Below are 20,180 nucleotides of genomic sequence, written 5' to 3'. Positions count from 1 at the left end.
AAATGCAAGATGTGAACTCAATTTCCTGCATGTTGCAAGTGGAGAGGACTCCAGGAAACACACTTTGCCTTTTTAGATGAGAAAATATTTTGAACTAATACATTTTCTTTGGGATGTCAAACATACATGTTTTTAAGTTCTGTGGTTTGTAAACCAATGAAATTCAGTCATTGATTTCTTAATACAGCAAAGTTTGAGGTGAAACACCAAGTTTCCCTTCTTCCTCCCTCAGGCACATTGCTAAATTAAGTTATTTAGAACAGACAATATGTATTCAGAAGCCACACACACACACACACACACACACACATATGTGCTGTAGAAATTGATAAATCACTATAATGTAGATATATGTCCCATCATATCACTTTTTCTCAAGAATATATAGCATATCTTCAATCAATTTTATTACTTAAACAATAAGTGTTTATTAGCCCATTAATGTCAATAGTAGTAGTCCAATCTCTTGTTATACTCTGAGTTTAATTTTCCTAAATGATTTATTGATTTTATACTAGCTGCCATTAAAGGTAAATTATTGCACATTCTTTTTTGAAATTTTAATTGTTTTTGTTTTTATTTAGCTCCTATAGAAACTTACTACAAATTTGGTACTATAATATTTTATTCTTCAGAGCTGAAGGTCAGAAGTCTGAAGTGGGTCTTTTGGGACTAAGATCAAATAGTGCATTTTCTGGAGGGTCTAGGAAAGACCCCCTTCCCTGCCTTTTGCTGCTGCTGTTGGCTTCCTACATTTTTTCACTTGTGGCCAGATATAGGGTCCTCACATCTTTCCTCCGGAATTTGATTTGACTTTGTGAAGGACATGCTGAAGCACTCTAGATTTGAATAAGTCCAAATAAACCAATGTATGGTGGTCTGCATGTCAAGAAATTGGTGACTTCCCTCTTTTCCCTTCTTGGACCACTTTGTCTTGGAAACTGTCTATCATGTAAAAAATGTAAATTTCTTGAGAGCACCACATAAAGGAAGCACAAGATGGCCAAACAATGTGAGGTAAAAGAATGGTAGCAAGAGACTTTGCAAGGACCACAGCCATTGTAAACACATAGCTGCCTGGCAGTCTGTGCGTGAGCCCCATGGGATGCTGTATAGAATAAGGTCAGCAACGCAACTGAGTCTGGTCCACATACCTAACTTGCAGCATCATGTGCAGATTAAACAGTGTTGCTAAAGCCATAAAGTTTGGTTGTTGCTTATTCAGTAGCAAGTAAGTAAATATTAGCTCTGTTTAATACATTTTAATGTTCTGGTATTTGATTAAGAAATAGATTACATTTTTTTTCTTCATAGCTGTTTCTAAATGCCCATATTAACACTTCTCCACAGCACAAAGGCTATTTCTATCTGTAGATATGCATATCTCATCATGGTCAGCTAATAGCTGTGTGCTTGCTTAATATGGATTGCAGATTTTGATACAGTAGGATGCAAGACTCTCACTCTCCAATAATGAATTTGAGAGACTATATTGAAAACAAAGTGGTTTTTAGTATAACGTTCTGCAGAAAGGGACACCAGCATAGTGAAAAGGCAAAAATGTCTGCCGTGTTCATTTAGCACAGGTTTTTAAAGTCCTGATGGCAAACAATTCTTATCCTCTTTTCCCCACAGGATGGTACTTTAGAGAGGTACAATTGTGATCTCCTAGAACAGTCCCCACTGTACATTCCCCATCCTGTTGGCTCAGGATGCCAAGCCTTCTCTAATGACTAGTCTGGGGTTTCATGATGTCCCTTTCTGATTACCGAGGCACCCGACTGCAACTCTGCAATCACAGTTCTGTCTTCAGCTAGGGCAAAGACAGTCCCAACATGCCTTGTTATCTGTGATGCTTTGATGACCTCAAAGGAAACCTAGTACTGAGAATGGATCATAATGATTGATTTTATTTTTATAACACAGTTTTACTTTTTATATAATAATAATAATAATAATAATAATAATAATAATAATAATAATAAACTTGAAATGAATAAAGAGAATTTATACCACTTAACAATATTTTAATATCAGAATTCATTTTACTGGGATAAATAAATAAGTAAAAAAGATAATATTATAGTTATATCATTCCTTTCTCTGTCTCTACAGGACCATTAGTCATGAACACAGAGGACTACTGTCATAAGCCCTTTAGATTGGAAACATGGCAATGCAATCAGATGGGATTTTGTTGACTGTAAATTGTAAGGAGGGGTGAAGGGAAAATTCTGCTTCAGTTGGGTTCTTTTTAAATGTCCAGAATACTTCCACTAAGACGATTCCATCAACTTTGCTGAAGATATTTGTCTGCTTTAAGTTAATAATCATTATTATTTAAAGAAATTTTATTTTCAGAAATGAATTGAGTCACAGAAACAGAGTTTCACCTAACATGCATGCACATGCATACACACACACAAACACACACACAAACACGTATGCACCCAGCCTTCCCCTCCATTAATACCCACTCACGATGGGTGCATTTGTTTCTATAGGTACACCCACATTGACATCACTATCACCTAATGGGAACTGATGCTCAGGCCGCTGTCTGCAGGATAGAAAGCCAGTGGTTCTGGGAGTTCACACTTTGTTTTATATTGTCATATATTTTAAAAATTATTTCAACTCTCTTTGTGTTGCTTTAGAAAATTTGACTTTTTCTCTCTCTTAAAACCATCTGGATTGTGTAAGAACACTTCCCCTTTTAAACTCTGTTCCCTATCTAATTGCATTCTACTTCTTTCTTAATGTAGCTTTAAGGAGCATGCATAAGAGTCTCACTTATTGTATGGACATAACTTCCTAGCTAGGTTTTTATTTTTTCTATTAAAATGACTCAATATGGAAGGCACAGAGAATCTTTATAATAATAGAATACACAAAGGTTAAGCAAAAATATTCAGTCATTGCAGAAAGACCATTAGTGTTGTTAATAATTTAGCTAATGTCTTCGTTAACTTTCTAATGCTGTGATAAAAACACGACATGGAGAGAAAAGGGTTTATTTCAACTTAAAGCTTATAGCCGATCGTCAAGTGAAGTTGGAGCAGAAACTCAAGGCTGGAACCTAGAAGTGCAACCTGATGCAGAGGTCATGGGAGAGTGCTGCTTAAGGTGACGCTCTCCATGGCTTGTTCATTCCTGCCTTAGCACCCGTTCCCACAAGCCCTGGAGTGGAACTGTCCACAGTGAACTGGGCCCTCTGACATTAAGCAAGAAACTATGAACTTGCCTACAGGCCAATCCCTTGAAAGCATTTATTCAGCTAAGATTCCTCCTTCTCAGCTGTCCCTAGGTTTGGTCAAGTTAACATAAAACTACACATCACAGCTAACACACACACACACACACACACACACACACACACACACACACACACACAAACAAGCACAAATACACTATACTAATTTATGTCCATATGCTATAATGTGGTGCTATATAAAGAGAATATATGGCATGTCTTTGCATGTAATCTTCGTTGATCTTACTGAATACTGAGAATTTTTTTTCCGAGATTAAGGGAGAATCTCGCTCTGCCTTAGCACTGGGCTGGTGGCAAGCACTGTTAACCTCTCTAAGAATTGGTAATGATAATTTCTTTAAGTTTTTATTAAATCATTCTTTCTGATATTCTTTGAACTGAAAATAAGCAAAAAAGATGGTCCACTGGGCTCCTGGACCATGCCTACAGAGGAATAGGCATGATATGAGAGATTTGAGCAAATTTTCTTTTTGTGTGCTGGAGCATCTTCTGGGTATATTCCTAGGAGTGGAATGGCTGTGTCTTGAGGAAGCCCTGTTCCCATTTTCCTGAGATAGCACCAGATAGATTTCCAAAGTGGCTGTACTAGTTTGCATTCCCATCAGCAATAAAGGAGTGTTCCTCTCTCTCCACATCCTCGCCAGCATGTGTTGTCACTTGAATGTTTGATTTTAGCCATTCTGATGGGTGTAAGATGGAATCTCAGAGTTGTTTTGATTTGCATTTCTCTGATGACTAGAGATGTTGAGCATTTCTTTAAGTGTGTCTCAGCCATTTGATATTCCTTGGTTGAGAATTCTCTGTTTAATTCTGAGCCCCATTTCTCAATTGGGTTATTTGGTTTGGTGACATATAATTTCTTGAGTTTTTTATAAAGTTTGGATATTAGACCTTTGTCAGATGCTGGGTTGGTGAAGATTATTTCCCAGTCTGTAGGCTGTCGCTTTGTTCTTTTGACAGTGTCTCCTGCCTTACAGAAGTTTCTCAGCCTCATGAGGTCCCATTTATTAATTGTTGACCTTAGCCTGGGCTGTTGGTGTTCTGTTCAGGAAGTTGTCTCCTGTGCCAATGTGTTCCAGGCTCTTCCCCACTTTTTCTTCTAACTGATTTAGTGTCTCTGGTTTTATATTGAGGTATTTAATCCATTTGGACTTGAGTTTTGTGCATGGTGCCAAGTATGGGTCCAATTGCATTTTTCTACATGTAGAAATCCAGTTAGACCAGCACCATTTGTTGAAGATGCTATTCTTTTTTCATTGAATAGATTTGGCTTCTTTGTCAAAAATCAGGTGACTAGATGTGTATGGATTCAAATGGATTGAACTAGAAATTATCATAATGAGTGAGCTAACCCAGAAGCAGAAAGACTCAAATGGTATATATTCACTTATAACTGGACACTAGCCCAAGGGACAGGTCCCATGAAAGTCTGCACCTACCAGGAAAGTGGGATAGAGGTGAGGACATCCTATTGAGACTCTAGGTGAGAAAAATATAGGGGACAGGGAAGTAGGTGGATCCAGAGGGTCCTAGAAACCTACAAGAGGAACATTATGATGGGTGGATCTGAGCCCAGGGGTTCTGCTTGATCTAAGGCACCAACCAAGGACAAAACGCGCAGTCATCATCAAACCCCTACCCAGATCTAGCCAAGGGACAGAACATTCTCCACAGTTAAGTGGAGACTGGGGACTGACTCTCACAGGATCTCTGGTGCCCCATATTTGGCCATGTGCCTTTGTTGGGGAGGCACAATGGCACTCGGAGGAAGGGTAGTGGACTACCAAGAAGAGACTTGATACCCTAGCACCATATTCAGGGGGAGGAGGTCCCCTCAGCCACAGTCATAGGGAAGGAGGATTGGGGTGAAAGTGGGAGGGAGGGAGGAATGGGAGGATGCATGGGATGGGATAGAAAATGAGATGTAATATGAATTATTTTATTTTTCAATATAAATGTGTTATTAAGAAAAAAAGAGAGATTTGAACACATTCAAACCTTGGAAATCTCAAACTTGAAATTTAAATTTCATCCTGAGACTGGAAGGGGAGGGACAAAGTTCTCTCCTGGCTTCCATGACATAGCCTCCAGGTGGCTACAGAGTGTCAGTCACTAAACTGTAACCCCAGGCAGTCAAATGCATTCATCCTCAAAGCCCTTCCTCACTGCCCACGGTTTATAAGTCCCTATTTCACATAAAACAAGTGGGGCAGCACCATGACCTTCATCAATGACCGTCTAAGACTTGTTCTTTATTCTGGAGAAAGACGGTCTTAACCACCTCAACTAAGGAACTCACTGCTGAGTTCCCAGGTTTGACTGCTGGCCAGGCAGACACAGTGGGACCACCTCGGTCATTGTTCACCCGTGTGTCAGGCTAGTTGCTACCACTGCTTAGACCACAGTGCTCATTCGGGGAAGTCAGCAGCCAGCTGTTCTTGAAGCAGCCATTCTGTCTGCATGACCCAAACCAGATTTATGCCGATGATGTCTCTCTAGGCTGCAGAACTCTGAGTTTCGGCTGCTGTCTGATACTAGCAATCTCGTGAATAAAGCTAACTGTAACTCCCTGTGGAGAAACTCTTTTCTACATCCCCAATGAGACCAGAAGACTTGTGGCAGGTTCCTGAGGGAAGCAGAGCCTGGGACCGGGTGGTTTACCCTTTTCCACCCGTACATCTACAATGCTCCGACTTAGAGCCGATTTTTGGCGCCATACCACAACATCCATAGGCTCTTCTGGCAGCAGCAGCAGACAGGGAACCACAGTGGAGAAACAATTCAAGTCCATTCCTCAATTCAACTCTCTCACTGCCCTAGATACCTTGAGCAAAATGACTTCCAGTCAAAGAGTTAGCTAGACTGCCCTCATCCACAGGAGTCTGTGGATACTTTTAATACCTACATAAGGATCACAGCTGCTCTTAAAGGTTCAGCCTCAGGTAAGGCTACTCAAAATGTTAGTGCTAGAGTTTTTATTAACGTGACCTAATGACATTTAGATGCTGATGCAGCGCACAACTCATACCAAAAAGGAATAAAATACTCAGTTTATTCTGGAGCAAAATATGATTCACCATTGCCTGGAAACACAGATTTAGGTCTCCTCGGATACCATGTTCCAGTGATATATAAATTTATTGAAGCTATTGTAGTACCTAAACAAAGAAACCCATAAATCAAGATAGCTTTCAAATACATTGTAATTATATCAATAGGATGCAGAGAACTGAACTGTAGGCCTTGGATGCTGATAACATTCTTATTTGTTTGCCTGGTAGAAAACTAGGGTTCTGTTCAGTTATCACATCCCAAAATGCTTCATTTGTCAGTATGTTAGCCTTCCTGGTAGCAGGATGTTATTTCTGACAGAGCTAGGCAAGGAACGGCTATGTAGTAGGCAAAAGATTGTCCAGGATAAAGTGTAATTAAGCTCTGGAACTGCAACATTGCAATCTCTCCATGTCAGGAAGTTTTAATCAATCAACAATTGCAGACACAGCAGCTTTCTAGGAATTCCTGTTCACAGAGAGGACTCTATCGCTTGGTTTGGGCAGGGCAGGTGATTCAGGAGAACACTGAGATGGATTATTGGGTACCGACGAGTTGATTAGAAGAGCTATGCATGATATGTGCAGATAGACAGAGGACAACAGCTGTTAAAGACCCCAGGTCACAGCACCAAAGAGAAACAGCAAGACCAAGGCACATTCTCTAAGGAGCATCATAGCATAGGTAGAAAGGAGGGGATTTCTTTTTGACAGTTCTGAGGATAGAGGGGTTGTCACATCAAGAGCCTGCAGTCAACCTTCCGGTTCCCAAGCAGGAGTCAGGGAAGGGGGCTGGGCAGCAGCATGTAGGAGTCCTAGGTGACCTATCTGGTAGCTAGGGGCTCAGTGTCCTGGTCGGATGTCAGAGTCTGTGAGAAACCCTGAGAGAAGGGACTATTCCAACACTACCCTTAGACTGAAGACCTAGTGACAGTTCTGTGCAACACATGCTAAAGACTACAGTCATTACTGGTGTCAACACAGCCATTTATTTGCAGGGTAGACAAGCTGAGATTGTAAACTCAACTTTCCCCTGTCTATGTTAGTCATCTGCTAGTACTTACTTTGGAAATTGTCCTGAGGGCACTCCAGTACTACTGCCCTGGCTGAGTTTGTATCATTAAGCCAAATAAACACTACTTTCCTCATGTGATCTTTACTTGCCTGCTTTTGTGTGGAGTTAGTTAACAGGAAGAAGCAAGCCACAGAGATGGCAGTGGCAGAGGCAGTGTGCCAGCAGGGATAGTACAGTTCATTGTATGAGCTGAGAAAATAGAAAAATAGCCAATGTTGACAACTGCAGGTTTTGTGTTAAGCTGATAAGAAAAAAATAAAAATAAAACCAACAAATACTATTATACTATCCCTACTGGGATACTTTAATATAAATAAGCAAACAAAATTATCCTGTGATTTTTTCACATGAAATATAGATTCCTTAAATTTGTTTTTTGTTGCCTTTTAGATTCAGCAAAGTTCAAAGACATTTGCAGTAATAAGATGCATTATCTGATATAATTTATGTAAATGTAAGTACATGTTGAGGCTGGCAACATACCTTAGGATATATAAGTCTCTCTAATCATCAGCATCACTACAAAGTACATAAAAATGAATAAATACTTAAGGCATACCTACTTTATTTATATTAGATACCCTTTGAAATTTGAAATAAATCCTGAAATAGATTTTACTTTTCTGAAATTGTTTCATTTTTCTTTTTTCATATACAAACTAAAAAGGATGCTTTTAACTCAACTATCAATTACTTTATTTTTGTCATTTTCTAATGTAAAGGAAAATACCATTTTAGTAATATTTTAAAAGTTCCTTATACAAGACTTAATTTGAAATATCATGAATAAAGGAAAAACTAATAATGATCAATTTTTCCTTATTTGACAATAACAGTGTATAGAAAACAAATGCACCAAAACAAAATTCTTCTGTGGCTACAGTAGCAGAACAGGACTGTAGTCTCGCAGTTTCACTGTAATGCAGCAGTCATTGCACACAGACTACAAATGTGAAGTGTGACTGCATACGGTTCTGGCTAAACTGCCAGTCTCTCTCTGCAGTAAAAGATTGCATTTATGAATGGACATTATTAAAGAAGCTCCAAACTATCTTATTCTCCTAAAACATTTGACCTCATAAACAATTCTCCTTAATTGTTCATCTTGTTCTGAAAAGTTTCCAGATGCCCATCTTGTTCAATCCATTCTTTCCAGTTATGCCTGGTCACTGGAGGCTTACCACAGTGTCTGAGTTAATTATGTTTAAAATTCTATAACATTGACTGTACTATCTATAAACCATAAAATATGCATTTATTTTCTCTCTAGAATTAATTCTGGGTTACAATATGACTTGTGTAGGTCCTTCTGTGTAATAGGGTTTCTTTCTATTCAGGTAATGCGCAGAACTGCAGTCAATAGAAAATGGCAGAGCCTTTTACCTTGGGGATGTAACTCCTCCAGAAGGGAGATGATAAATCACAATTATATAAACTGGGAAAAGACATAACATACCTATAGTCTTCACAATAATAATCAGGGCAAGAGGAGCGCATTGCATTCGGAAGATTAGAGCTAATCACTTTTGCGGGGAGTGCAATAAATCAATTTTGAAAATGTCAAGTCAAATCAGGTGTGCTAAGCTATTAGCTAGTATGTGGTTTACAACAAAACCAGAAATTGAGTTATAGAATTTATTTCAGACACCTTCATTTGGAGAACACATAAGGAATGTATAAGCCCCATTTACATACACAGCCATCTCATGCAAGGATAAGACAGGAATTTAAAGTATAAAGCAAAGTAATCCTACTTTGTAGGAGTTGATTCAGTTCGTGAAATTAAGACATGAATGAGAATCATCATCCCTTTATGGGATCACATCTTTAATAGAACCTTTAAAGATTAGGTACAAATAATTTGTTTCTGCTTTGGGACTTGCCCAGCCCTGATATGAGGGTTTGCACCTAGTCTTGCCACATCTTGTTATTTCATGTTCATTTGATATCATGGGAGACCTGTTCTTTTCTGAAGGAAAACTCAGGGTCAGTGGATCTGGGAGAGAGGTGAGGTGTGGCAGGGACTGACAGGAGCAAAATTTGCTAGCCTGTGATAGAGCTGTATTATATGGGAGAAGAATAAATAAAAAGAAACAAATAATTTTAAAAATAGCTTAGAGAGTTTGGCAAATTAACGCTCCAGCCAAATTTAGGTGAATTGATGAACGAAGTGGAGGTGAATTTAAAGAGGCAATCAAAAGCAAATCAATGATTCTCTTCTGAGATAAATAGTGTTCTGTTACAAGGACTTCCTTCAACTAATAATCTAATTGCTTCATGATATGGCACAAAGGCCTTCTAGGTAACCAGAGGTGTGGGACTCTGCTGGATAAACCCAAAGTCTGACTTCTCCTGATACCCATTTTGCGTTTTGTCTACAAAGGTAGGCTCCCTTTCCTTAGCAGGGTTATCGCTCCACCAGATCTGGTAACCCAGGGTCTTGTAAGGAGCATTGCCTACCCCTTGGGGAAGATTACCAGCCCAACCATTTTCTGATAGGAATTTGAACAGCAAGCACAGGGAATTCCTGAAAGTACCCCACCCTATGCTGAGCTGATGCTAGCTTCCAGCAAATAACTTTTAATTGTGCCTAAAAGTCATCCTTTCACATATAAGATAATTGAGTAGAGTTTTCTCCTTCTTGTGATAGGGCCTATGTTTCTGACTATAAATAAGGTACTATTCTTTTCCTTGTAGATTAAATGTCCTGGCACCCCTAGCGAATCAGACACATCCACAGACTCTGCCCCTCCACCACTGCAAGCTCAGAGCTGATCCTTGGTGAAACTGAAAACCTGGTCGAGTGCCCTGGGCCTCATGTCTAACCCTAAAGAGCCCTAGACACCCCTGAAAGAGACAGGCCCTTGGGACATTTGATGCTGAGATTAGTTTGTCCCTTCTTGGTCTCGAGGCAAGCAGTGTCGAGAATGACCCATAGGACTTGAAATCCATGTCTGCTGCCTGACACAGAAGGACAAAGAGGAAGGGAAAAAAATGATAATACTCAAATTCATGAAAGTAAATAGTGAGATGAGATTCTTTTGACAAATTGTTCTGAATAAATGGCGTCACAATTTACCCAAATTTTTCACAGATTTTGTTCAGTGTTTCATGTTTAGGTACAAATTTGAGAAGTGCCATATTTAAACCACAGAAAAGTATGTTCCAGCATTGAGATAAACATATTTAAAATGTTTTATCACAGGTTGATACTTTAAATTTCAAGTCACCAGGACAGAGATACAGAGGTTTTAAAACTTATATTGTTAGAATTTAAGAAAATCACTATTTCACACCTATACGTTGTTTAGAGATGCCATTTTGCCATTTGTCATATGCTAGGCTGTTAATAGGAAAGTTCTACAAAAGTGTGAGGTCATTTCTCACTCTGAATGATGTTTTTCATCCATTATTGAACTTTGTAACCACCTGGGAGTTTTAGAAATTACTACTATCTGATTTCTGCTCTCAAAATTTCTGCTGGAATTTATCTGAGGTCCAGGATGGACACGAGGACTCTGTAGCTATGTTGAAAAATCACTGTCCCAGAGAAACTTGATATGGGAGATTTTTCTTCTTGTTTTTTTATTAACCCCATACCTCTTCTTCCTTTCCTCCCATTCTGACTCTCACACCCCTACCCTCATCACCCTCTCCTTCTTTGAGAAGGGAGCCCGCCCCCTCCCCCATGGGTACTAATCTACTCTGGCATGTCAAGTCTCAGCAGGACTAAGTGCATTCCCTACCACTGAGGCCAGGCAAGACAGCCCAGCTAAGGGAATGGGATCTAAGGACAGGTAATAGAGTCAGAGAGAGCCCCTACTCACATTGTTAGGAGACTCACATGATGACCAAGCTGCACATCTGCTATATGTATACAGGGGGCCTAGGCCCGGTCCATGTAAGCTCACTGGTTGGTAGTTCAGTCTCTGTGACCCCCTCCTTTGGCTCAAGTTAGTTTATTCTGCAGGTCTTTTTGTGGGGTCCTTGACCCATCTGGCTCCCTCAATCCTTCCTCCCACTCTTCCACAAGACTCCCTGAGCTATCTACCTATTATTTGGCTGTGGGTCTCTGTGTCTGTTTCCACCAGAAGCTAGATGAAGCCTCTCAGAAGACAATTATGCTAGGCACCTGTCTGCAACCCTAGATTTTAAAGGAGACCCCAGAAACAACTGAATTGCAGATATTATGGCAAAGTTATTAGTTGGTCAACAATACAACACATCAGGCAAAGAAGACAATTAGAGTAACATTTCTTCAAATAAAAGAAAGTGTTTGCCATGGATTTCAGACCATTTTTATAATTCAGAGATCATGAAAACAACAATGTAATTAACTTCTGTGAAAACAATAACTGTAATAAAATAGTTCTCAATGAAATCATTGTGTCAATGATAAATTTGTTTATGAAAATATGATAATACAAAAAGAGTTTCTTAAATTAGTGTTTTTCAGAGACAGAATTATATTGGGAGAGCCTGGATGCTTAATTAAGCCAAATTATTTCTGATATTATTACTTTGAGTTTGCTATCATTTTTGGAAAAATGAATTATTCGAACAATTATGTCAAGTAATTAAGTGTTCACATTATTTTACAGCTAATATTTAATCTTAGAATATATAAATGGTATGACAAATGCATCCAAGTTTTTTTTGGAGACCACAATTTTTTTTTCATGGTCTAGTTAAATGAAATTGTTTCCTTAACTCCAGGGTTGGAACTGAGTATTTTTATCTTTTGGGAGTTAGGAAAAGAGTGAACATGGATATAAAAAATAGTAAAGAAATAATTAGTTAAAAAAAAAACCCAAACACCATATTTAGCAGAGTTAATGAGAATCCTTAGGGTCCTAAAGCTTAATATTAATGTGTAAATGAGAGCTCCAAACCAACAGAGGATAATCTTAGCATTCAAGAGTGTAGGTAAAAACAGATCATTCTGTATCCCCTACTTTACTTAAGACAGATGATTTGCCCCTAAAAGAATCCAAGTAAGTTTTACTTCATTTCTCATTTAGGCTTTTATTTGTTTTTGGTCTCTTTGTATAGCCCTGGCTGTCCTGTGTTTTTGGTCTCTTTGTATAGCCCTGGCTGTCCTGGACTCGCTTTGTAGACCAGACTGAACTAGAACTCACAGAGACCCAGCTGCCTCAGCCTCCCAAGTGCTGGGGTTACAGGCGCGCACCACTGCCCCCAGCTTCTGGTTTATAGTTTTCAGAGACCATCATTAGAAAAAAATATTTATTTTTCAATTCTGTTTTAAATTGATTTACTGGATCTTGTAGGTTATATGATTTAGTAATGTGGCTCAGTTAGTGTTATCTGGACAAAAATATTTGTTAAAGGCACAAATTTCATCAGTTGCTTTTTAGGGCAATAAGATAATTTAGCTGCATATTACATTCTTTGAAATCTTGGGTATCCAAATTATCATTAAGATGTAAATAATATTTAACTCTGTGACCACCTGTCATAGAGGTAAGCTAGCATGTGGGTGTTACAAAGAGAAAGACTGTCTTAGGAGCCAAGGATTGTGAAATCAAATCTACTGGAGAACAAAGTAAAAAACCTTAAATTATTTTTCTTTTTCTTTGATTTTTTTCCTTTAGAATTCTAAAAAGCAGAGATGCTTATGTGAAACCATTAGATAAGTGTTGATAGTTCTAATGCTGTAGTGATAATGCTCAAGTCTTTGGTTGAAAATGGGTCCTGTAACTTCGAAGGGAAGAGGCTTGCTGTGTTAAGTTCTGTCTCTGATCATATCTTATGAAATAATCTTAGCACTTCTGATTCAGACAGAGAATAGATATTCATAACATACCGCAAAATCAGTGTCAAATAGCTGAGTGGGTGCATTATGACAGGAGTTTTAGTTAAATGAAAAATTTAGGGAAAGAAGTTAATCATTTAATCAGATTTCCATACATTAAGCTTAATTGGTTAAACCTAAAAAGGCAGAGAAAAGAATAAATGGATTGTGTCATAGGCTCTCAACAAGTCCTGCTCTGGTCATTCTGAGGCTTCTTCATGCCATAAGTGGACAGCTTGTTTCTTGGGGAGATGCCCCAGCCTAGACGCCCAGTGCCCTAGTCTCCATTTTCCTAACTCAGTCCAGAGATGAGAAAGGGCTGACTTCACTGGCCAGAGAAAGTGGGCAGGCTAACTCTGTAAACAATACTGGTCTCTTTAAACACAGGCTTAAGTTAAGGAGAAATGGGCTGACATTGTTTGCAAGGCCCACTGTGTAGATTATTTCAGTGAGTATGTGAATTCTACTAGACAGGCAGTGGTTTCCTCTGACCCCAAACAAGCAAGATGGGGAAAATAAGTCAGTTTATCAAAGAGGAACCTGGCAGCAGGTATGCAGAATGCTGTATATATTGTTCGATCTTCTTTACATGCAAGGTGAATTCCTGCCTGAATGTCAGAGAATTGAATGTCAGCCTTCTTAAATGTATTTTGTGTCAATTTCTGTATACAGATTTACTGTGGAGTGAGAAGAGAGGAAAGAGAACATTAATTCCATATGGCTTTAAGCAAATATTAGAAAGGTGAGCTCTCAGAGGCTTCCAAATATCTTGGTAGTTGACATTTACCAACCCTGAGCTGACTAAGCTTTCTCCCTTAGCAATATTGAGGCTTTAGAGTGTGTACAAAATGTATGAAATTAAATATGCTATTCAAGAATAGTAAAGAAAGGAGGGTACTGTAGTCACCATGGGTGGAGATCATGGGAACTGCATTTTGTGTTAAATGAAACATCCTCTTAAAACATTTCAGTGTAATCATGCTGTTTAAAATGTTGGAAATATTCGCTCCTATTTCACCTTCCTACTATAAGGTCCACCTCTCTCTCTCTCTCTCTCTCTCTCTCTCTCTCTCTCTCTCTCTCTCACGAAAACAGTAGGCAATGTTGATACAAAGTGCTAACAAAGATTGCTTAAGGATGTGAGGACTAGCTAACTCTAATTGTAACTCTCGTGTGTGTGTGTGTGTGTGTGTGTGTGTGTGTGCATGCATGAGTGTATGTGTGTATCCTCTCCCACTTACATAAAAACATGGTATGTATGTACAAACTGATAGTGTTAGGAATAGAACAATTTTTAGAAGACAAAATACTTAGTCTCAGAATAGTATGCAAGGAATTGTCAAGCATCTCATTCTTGCAAGGCAGCTGGAGGAAAGAGGTCCAAACAGCATGCAGCATGCAGAGGTGGCAATAATTGATGCTATCTGTGCAAGGAAAATATTATTTCAGATACATGGAAATAAGTAGGGTTTTTCAAGATTTAAGTTGTCTTAATTTTCAACTATTTATTTTGATAAAAACATACATAGCATAAAAGTCACTTTCTTAATCATTTTAAACTATAGAGTCCAGTGTTAAATCCACTCACTTTCTTATGCAAAGCATCCCCTCTCCACATTACTTTTGCTATTTCAGATTGTAACTATATGAATTAAAATGTTTTTTCAGTTCTCTAATCAGAGCCTGCTAACTGTTCTCCTGATTTAATTATTTTATTTATTAACTCCTGGAAGCTACACACATTCAGAAATAGAAGCAATTTAATAGTGTAAACATATTATAACCATTTCATTGCATCAACATTTGTTTACTTACCTACCTATTTCTCTGCTGTGTGCTTTTTTATTTTTATTTCAGGTTTGAGATTATAGTATAATTTCAACCTTTTTTCCTTCCCTTTCCTCCTTACAACCATCCCATATACAGTTCCCTGCCTACCTTCACAGTTATGGCCTCTTTTGCCCCATGTAAAAGTTATATATGCATATATGTATATATACACATATATTCCTAAATATAGCCCGTTCAGTCCATATAATGTTACCTATATGTATATTTTCAGGGCTGACCGTTCAGCACTAACAACCAATTCCTGTTCTATTCCTTGTGAAAGACTGCATCTTGCAATGCCTGATTTCCTTAGCTGCCTGCAGTTTTTTATGTAGGGTTGAGGCCTCTTCAGTTTGTCTTCATCCACCTTGCCATGTCCACTCGTGCAGTCTTTGTTTGGGTCACATTGTTATGTTGGTGAGAATTTAAGGGTGTAGCTTCTGATGTTACTAGGAGGCACACTCTAGCAGCAAACTCTTTCTCTTCCCTCTCCCCTTCCTCCCCCTCCCCTCTTATTCTCCACACTACATCTATGCTCTCACTTATGATTGTGTGTATGTTTATACATAATTATAATCACAGACACACTAGAAATGAATTTAGTAACAATGAATATACTTATAGCAAAATATTATTGGCAACAAATTAAACATTAAAAACCCAACACTTAGGAAAACAAGTTCCTCCAAGGAGCTTATGACTTCTATGAAATATAGACTTCAGCTCTGTGATAGTCTTGACACAGGTATGGATGCCCATAATTACATACATTGATTGTTTTATTGCTTTTCATGGCTAGAAACACTGGTAATTATTCACCCTACTTCAAAATGTATCGCTTGTTTCCTGAAAATATTTGACTAGAACAAATTTAAAATTCACTGTAAAGTTAACAAAATACTGTTTTTTTAAGTGATATCAGTAAATTATTTGAGTTATGTAAGGCATTTACATAGATTAAATATTGCATATCAGTGATTTCTCTAACTACATTTGCTCCTTTAAATATTCTCAATTTTTAGATATATACATGTTCATTAATGTAATACATTTGTAAATATACCAAATAATGCAGTTAGTGTTCAGTGCTACTTATTTATCAGTTTGGGGGGATATTTTTGAATTGACATGGTTAGAGGGTTGTGTTTGGTTGTTTTCGTGTTAGTCCTGATATTTCTGTAGGATTTGTGATGACTTCTCAGACTGGCAGCACCCCATTCTATTTTTAGCTTGCATGAATTCAAAATACCTTTCATTCATTCATAGTTATAAGATATTCTCTCTCCTTTATGCTGATAATGTGATAAATATAAGAATTGATTTTGTTATATTAACATTCTTGGGCTTCTGAGAAAAGTCCTATATTTTCTTCTTTATTGATATGTATTTCCAGTGTTAATAATTTAGTCCTCTAAAACTGTGCAAATCCAGTTGATTTTTACATACACAAGTGTATGCTGTGAAAATAAAATATTCCATGAACGTTTCATCAGTTTGAAAATGGGTAAATAACGAACCAACAAAAACCATGCATGAACATGCAGTTCATGTTTGGTTCCTCTTACCTTCAGCCCCTGTCAACAATTCATTTAGTCTCTGTCTATATGGGCTAGCCATTTTATATAGGTAGCACTACATAACATATTATCTTTGTTTTCCTAGCTATCTTCACTTAACATAATATTTTCATGATCTACACATGTAGCCTGTATTAGAAGTTCATTTCTTCTTGTAAGTAAAGAATATTACATTGCTTGGATATACCATCTTAATCATTTGTGTCCTTTGATGAATATTGGCTTAGTTTTGTATTTTTACTGCTATGCTTAAGTATCTCTATAACCACACACAGTGCTTTGTAGTATTTGTTCATAATATTATTTGCTATGGCATGAGTGGAATCATGTGGTTGTTTGGTAAACTTGTGGTTTTTTTTAGGAACTATGAACTGATGTCCAAAATGGTTGAATCATATATATATATATATATATATATATATATATATTTTGTTCTTGTTACATCTCAATGGTTATCCCATCCCTTGTATCCTCCCATTCTTCCCTCCCTCCCATTTTCTCCTTATTCCCCTCCCCTATGACTGTTCCTGAGGGGGATTACCTCTCCCTGTACATGCTCATAGGGTATCAAGTCTCTTCTTGGTAACCTGCTGTCCTTCCTCTGAGTGCCACCAGGTCTCCCCCTCCAGAGGACATGGTCAAATATGAGGCACCAGAGTACGTGAGAAAGTCATATCCCACTCTCCACTCAACTGTGGAGAATGTTTAAAGTTTACCACCTGTATTGTCCTTGGCTGGCACCTTAGTTTGAGCGGGACCCCTGGGCCCAAATCTGCCTATCATAATGTTCTACTTGTAGGTTTCTAGGACCCTCTGGATCCTTCTACTTTGCTATTCTCCCATGCTTCTCTCATCTAGAGTCCCATTAGGATGTCCTCCCCTCTGTCCCAATTTCCTGGTAGGTGAAGGCTTTCGTGGGACATGCCCCTTGGGCTAGTATGCAGATATAAGTGAGTATATACCATTTGAGTCTTTCTGCTTCTGGGTTAACTCACTCATTATGATCATGGTTGCATCATTTTATACTTCCACATGCAATCCGTCTGATATTGTTTGCACACTGTGATGTAATGTCAGTTTCCCTCTTTTTGACAGTAGCTATCAGAGTGAATATGTGGTAGTATTTCTTTGTGGTCTTAGATTTGCATTTTTCTATTTACTAATATCTTTGAATAATTTATTTTCCACTTGCACATTTTGCTGGTGAAGTATCTGTTTATGTCATTTTCCCTCTTTTAACTTTGAGCTACCTTGTTTCACTACAGCTAAGCAGGGGAGCTTATTATATCTGATTCCAAGTCCCTTACACGATGAATGGTCTCCAAAGTGTTCTCGTGTTCTCTATTTTCTGTTCAATGTTATGATGATGTCTTCAGAAGCATATAAAATTTAAATACAACTTATCTCTTTCTTTCATGTCCCTTGTAATTAGATATCATTTCTAAAGAGCCCTTGTCAAAATCATGAACAAGCCATTAGCCTTTTACTTGTTTTCTTCTATGGAGTTAGCACTTCAAAATTTTACATTTAGGTTATCTGCTCCCCACCTTCACACACACTTTTAGCTAAGTTTTGGAATTTTCTAAGTTCAGAATAAAAAAATTATTCTTCAATAACTGTTCTATTGTTAATTTTCCCTATTTTCATCCTCATAGATACTGTAGATGAAATCATTGAGCTTATAGTTTTTATTTACACTAAGTCTTTGCTAGATCAAAGTCTTTATTTTTTGTTCTTTAATGAATTAATTAGTTTTCATTTCTCTCTGCTTCTGCCTCTGTGTCTCTTGGTCTGTCTCTCTGTATCTCTGTTTCTGTCTCTCTGTCTCTCTGTCTCTCTCTCTCTTTTTCTCTTTCTCTGTCTGTGTGTGTATATGTACCTTTACCTTTCCTTGGATTTATTATATAGCTGAATCTATTTCTTGATTACATGTTCATTAAACTTTATCTTTCCATGTAGAGATAGTTTTGTCTTCTTATAAAATCTAGAAAAATATTATTTCTTTTTTGTCTGATTTTTATGGATTTTAAGAAATTAAACTAAAAAGACAATGGACAAGAAAGCAAAATGAAAGTCATATTCCATATGTTAATAAGATCGGTAACAAAATCAATTGACATCATTGAAAACCTTTAAATTGGCATACGTATACACATGTGGTTGACTAAACAAATAACAGAAAAACATACACAGTCACATTTATATTTACAAAGGCCATTATATGTCAGAGAACTGTTAATACTTTATTTTATCTAGACTTTTTACTTTGCTGGTAATGAAACAGAAAATGAATGACAATTACTTCAACAATATCTTTTTATGAAAGGAAATTGGTTTTCATATTGTATGGTGCACCCTTTTTCAGTGAAAATTATGAGGGATAAGCTTACAATTTAGTTGAGGCAAAGAAGTTCCGTTTTCTGATAAGTCAATACAATTAAAGTTTGTAAGTTTATCATGATCTGATCTGACTAATACTGTTTTACAGTACTCACAGGAATGGCAGCATTTAATTTTTTCATATGTACCATGACCTCATGTTTGTTTGTTTCAATCAAATGCCTACTCTGTGTGTGTGTGTGTGTGTGTGTGTGTGTGTGTGTGTGTGTGTGTGTGAGACGCTGATAGCCATTACACACTGGGCTCACACAGGACTGATCTAGTTAGCCCACAATCAACCATGAAAGTCAAGGGTCTTACGAACATGTACCTTTCAGTCATATGCTAAGGGGAATCACGGTCTTCACTTGAGCCCACTGCTGAGGTCACCACAGATCCTGTGAATAACTTCAAGCCCATGGTTACACAGATAGCCCTGGATAAGCCCACTGGGCCTCAAGATAAAATGATCAGTTAGGACTGTAGAACAGTGAAATACAGTGGAGATAAGTGTTGTCAGCATGTATTCTGTACATGTGTGAAATTGTCAAAGAAAAAATTTAATTAGTAAATTTTTGAGTGAAAGTTGTTTCCTAATGTAAACAAATCCACAATATTTTTAATGTTTCAATATTAAAATTAATAATAACCCAATATTCTATTATGAACTATTAAAAATGAGTAATATTTTTCTAGGTCATTTTGTAATAGAAGTATGATATCATTTTGAGAAAAAATAATAAAATCCTCTTCTATATAGTCACTATATGTTTATTTTACAGATTTAATGCCACTAAATATTGGAATCAAATTTGTGTAGGTATAAATCACAGTTGGCTAAAGGTAGACATTTCATTTTTATAGGCTTATTGAAATCTAATGTAGAGATGTGTCTACATAAGATCATGAAATCAAATATTTGAGAGAAATATGTTTTCCATAGTGTTCTGAAGTCAGTGGCTAAAACCACAAGAAATAGATGAACTGAACTTAAAAATTGATTTGTTAACTTTATTCCTGTAGGTGGATGTTATACATATGCTTAGAATATGTGAGCTCCGTGGAGTTACATTTAAAGTACCGCTATATGTAAGGATAATACAATTCATTTTTTAGGGATTTTTCCTTTAGGGGATAAAAATTATTAATATAGCTCTCAGGAGCTACCCCTCTATTTGCTAAT

At 37.4% G+C, this 20,180-nt stretch overlaps 1 protein-coding gene across 5 annotated transcripts in view; it reads left to right on the top strand.

The window, feature by feature from the left end:
- GPC5 (glypican 5) overlaps window positions 1–20,180 on the top strand; it is a 1,329,555-nt gene that overhangs the window by 576,390 nt on the left and 732,985 nt on the right. The gene's annotated exons all lie outside the window — the stretch shown is intronic.

This window comes from Acomys minous (genome assembly GCF_964271855.1).
Source record: "Acomys minous genome assembly, chromosome: 18".
NCBI lineage: Eukaryota > Metazoa > Chordata > Mammalia > Rodentia > Muridae > Acomys > Acomys minous.
The sequence above is the reverse complement of the archived record's forward strand: the minus strand, read 5'-3'. Positions and strand labels throughout refer to the sequence as shown.